This window comes from Peromyscus eremicus, chromosome 5 (genome assembly GCF_949786415.1).
Source record: "Peromyscus eremicus chromosome 5, PerEre_H2_v1, whole genome shotgun sequence".
Classification (NCBI taxonomy): Eukaryota; Metazoa; Chordata; class Mammalia; order Rodentia; family Cricetidae; genus Peromyscus; species Peromyscus eremicus.
Window position 1 is genome coordinate 120,386,683 of NC_081420.1, and position 3,875 is coordinate 120,390,557.

General features: G+C 35.1%; 1 pseudogene; it reads right to left on the reverse strand.

Moving 5' to 3' along the window:
• Positions 1-888: 888 nt before the first annotated feature.
• On the reverse strand, positions 889-1,457 carry LOC131910761 (large ribosomal subunit protein uL6-like; annotated as a pseudogene).
• Positions 1,458-3,875: the final 2,418 nt, after the last annotated feature.

Sequence of the window (3,875 nt, forward strand, 5' to 3'; positions counted from 1 at the left end):
ATACTAGCTGTTACAGAAAGGATAATCATATCTAATCTTATTGTAAGTTGATATGCTGTGTTCAGATAACATCCCTGAGAGGCCTGCTGCTTTCTGAAGGGAAAAAGAGGAGGAGTGGATGTGGAGGAGAGAGGGATGGGTAGAGTGGAGGGAGGGGAAATTGTGATCTTCCTCTGTAATTTATGAGAGAAGAATAAACAAAATAAATGAATAATTCCCACTTGTAGGATTCCATAGTCTGTATATTTCTCCATAGACTCTATTATTCTTGGTGGCTATTTGGTTGAATGACATATTATTTTCTCACAACTTAGCATAGCGCCTGGTACGCTGTACGTGACTGGTGCATATTGATTAAAGAATAACTGTGGCCTGGGCTGAACATAGTGATCTAGGAGAAAGGAAGCTAGTTTTTTTTTAATTAATTTTATTGTGCATATTGTTTCTGAAATTTAGACGGACAGAAAATAGTACTAAAATTAAGTATCAAGAGTCAGTTGCTACAAGTAAGACATTATTGAAAATAAATACTCTCCATTCTCCATTCTTATCAACTGTAATTAACATCAGTTCCTGGTGCTTGTGACCTCATGTGACTTAGTGAAACTGAAGAGAATGACTTCAACACTTTAGCTAGCACACAAAGCAAAACACACAAATTGTTAAACAACTTTCATTAGAACATGTGAAGTAGAAATAACATTGCAGAGGGGATCTGAACAATCCAATTCTTCTATTGTTGGGAACTAATCTCATAACAGATATTATTGCCCAAAACAATGAAAAGTAGATTTTTTTTTTTAGTAGAAGTCTTTTATTGGCCCCAAAGACATCCTAAGTGATACTTGTAATCCAGGATCTTGTTTCTGGAGCTGGGTAACTCAAGTCTTACTTATCAGCTTGCTGCACTGTTACTTTTTAAGACACATAGATGACATCCAAACCCTTTTTTATATCCTAATTTTTAATTGTTGTAGTTTGCTATGTCAAAGGTGCTGAATTTGAGACAAGTTCAATATTATTTCCTTCAAGGATTAATTCATCCTTCTGGGCTTGAGAAACAAATCAAGCAACACCTGTTCTCATCTGAACCTTGTGGATGTATTTTGTAACCAAGAAATTTAAAATTTCAATCAAAGATCGATTCTCCTGAATAACGATGGGGAAGTTGATGGGGAAGTGAGCTCACACAGGCACCATCTTGTAACAGAAGCCCAGCGGAACACTCTTAATCATGTTCTGAACATGGCTGCAGATGGTGCGGACAGTGGCCCAGTCTCTTCGTTTCCCCATCATTTGTCAACCAGGGGCCTCTTCTTTTTCTTTGCAAGGAGACTCAGCTCTACATTGATGTGATTGAAGTCTCTCCAGAGGGTTCCCCTGGGGCCCTGTGCAGTAACTTTGCTGTGGACATTTTCTGGAATGTCGACAGTCTGAATGCTGAGAATGGCCTTCATTCTTGAGTAGATGTGGTGAAGAGAGAAAAGCAGATCCTTAATATTTCAGACCTTAGCAAAATGGTAATTGTGATAGCCATTCAATGTCAGATCTTTATAATTTTTAAACGCTTTTAGAGGTATGCACTTCCCCCAAATGTATTCTTATTTGAAGTACTGAGAGTCACTGGATCCATGTGCATTTCTTCTGTTTGCTACACTCAAAAAATACTAATACAAAAATGTTAAACTATTTTTAAATACATGAGTTATAATTTTTTTCTTGCTCTGGCTTGGGCATCAAGATGATGGCTTAATAAAATGTGTTTGGAAGCATTCCCTTTAGCTATATATTTTTGGAAAAATTTAAGAAGTATTGGTAATAATTCTTGGTATGTTTGTTAGAATGAAAGCCACGAAGCCATCTGGCCCTGGGCTTTGTTGGTGGTGCTGGAAGGTTTTAATTACTTCTTCAGTCTCTTCATTTGTTACTTGTCCCCTCAAGTTTTCTGTTTCTTCCAATTCATCGTTAGCATTTTCTAGAAATGTGTCTGTTTCTTCTTGGTTATCCAACTCATTGGCATATGATTACTCACAATAGTCTCTTATGGTCCATTTTATTTCTGAGGCATCTGTTGTAATGTCTCCACTTTATTTCTGATTTTATTTATTTGGTTCTTTTCTTTTTCACCTCTTAGTTTAGCAATGGGATTGCTGATTTTATTTATTATTTTCAAAGAACTCACTTTATTGATGTTTCCCCTGTGGGTTCTCTGGTTTGATTTATTTTTGTTATAATTTTATTGTTTCCTCCTTCTGACTTTAGCTCTAGTTTTCTATTTTCTTTTTTTTTTCTTTTACTAGTCCCAGAGGCACAGTCCTAGGCTATTGTTTTCAACATTTTTTTTTCTTTTGATTCTTTGGGGATAGAATCACTTGTAGCCCAGGCTGGCCTTACTTTGTTATGTAGTTGAAAATGAGTTTGAACTTGTAATGCTCCCACTCTCTATCTCTTGAGTGCTCTTATTATAACTGTGTGCCAGGATCATCTCTCTTTTTCTCTTTTAATGTAGATGCTCATGGCTAAAAATGTCTCAGAATATCCTTGACTATATTCCATAGATTTTTTTTTTGATATGTTGTATCGCCACAGTCACTTATTTCAAGATATCTTTAGTTTCCCTTTGGATGTCTTCTTTGATCCATTGATTATTCAGAAACATGGCTTTTAGCTTCTATATATTCATTTCTTTGATGATAATCGGTACAAAAATCCTCAATAAAATATCAAACTGTGTCCATACCACATCACAAAGAGCACACATAACGATCAAATCATTAGCATGCAAGGTTGGTTTAAAATATGCAAATAAGTTGACATGATGCATCACAGTATCAGAATGGAAGATAAAATCCACATGATCATCCAAATTTGATGAAGAAAAAACATTTAACAAAGTTCAGTATCCTTTCTTTTTCAATTTTTATTTTATATGGATGAGTGTTTTGTCTGTATGTGTGCCTGTACACCACATGAGTGCCTGGAGCCTGTGGAGCCAGAAGAAGGTGTCAGATTCCCTGGAACTGGAATTACAGATGTTTGTGAGCTACCATTTAGGTATTGAACCTGGATCCTTTGAAGGAATAGCAAGAGCTCTTAACTACTGAGCCATTTCTCCATCTCCTCAGTATCCTTTCTTGATGATAAGTCTTAAAAGTTTGATTCCTCAACTAATAAAGGACATTTATTAGAAAAAAACCTCAACTTAGAAAGGACATTTATTATTTAAAAAAAACCCTACAGCTGAAATCATAGTCAGTGTATAACATTTGAAAACATTTCTAATAACAAAGAGCTGGTAGAAAATGGAGGGGCCTGCTCTCACCACCCCTATTCAATAAAGATTTCAAGGTGGGAAATCAGACAAGAAAAAGAAATGCCAGGCACCCAAACTGGAACAGTAGTAAAGTTATCTCTCTTTGTAGATGACCATGAGTTGTGTATTGACAACACCAAAGATCCAACAAAGCGATTTAGAATCAATAAATAAATTCAGCAAAGCTTCAAGATATAGAAATTCTCATACAAAAAAGCAGTAGTATATCTATCTGTTAATATTAACAATAAACTGACTGTCAAGGAAATCAAGAAAATAATTCCATTTAGTGATAGCATAAAAAATGAGAAATCAAACCTATTAAGAAGGTGAAAAATTTGTTCACCAAAAAACTACAAAACATTGATAGAAGAAATGGAAGAAGACTCAAATAAATGGGAAGCTCTCTGGATCAGAAGAATCCAAAGTGTGAAAATGTCCCTACTGCCAAAAGCAACAGACTCTACACAATTTCTATCAAAATCTCATTGTCATTCTTAAAAAACATAGAACAAATATCATAAAATGTATACTAGTCTAAGATACTTCAAATACCTAAAAC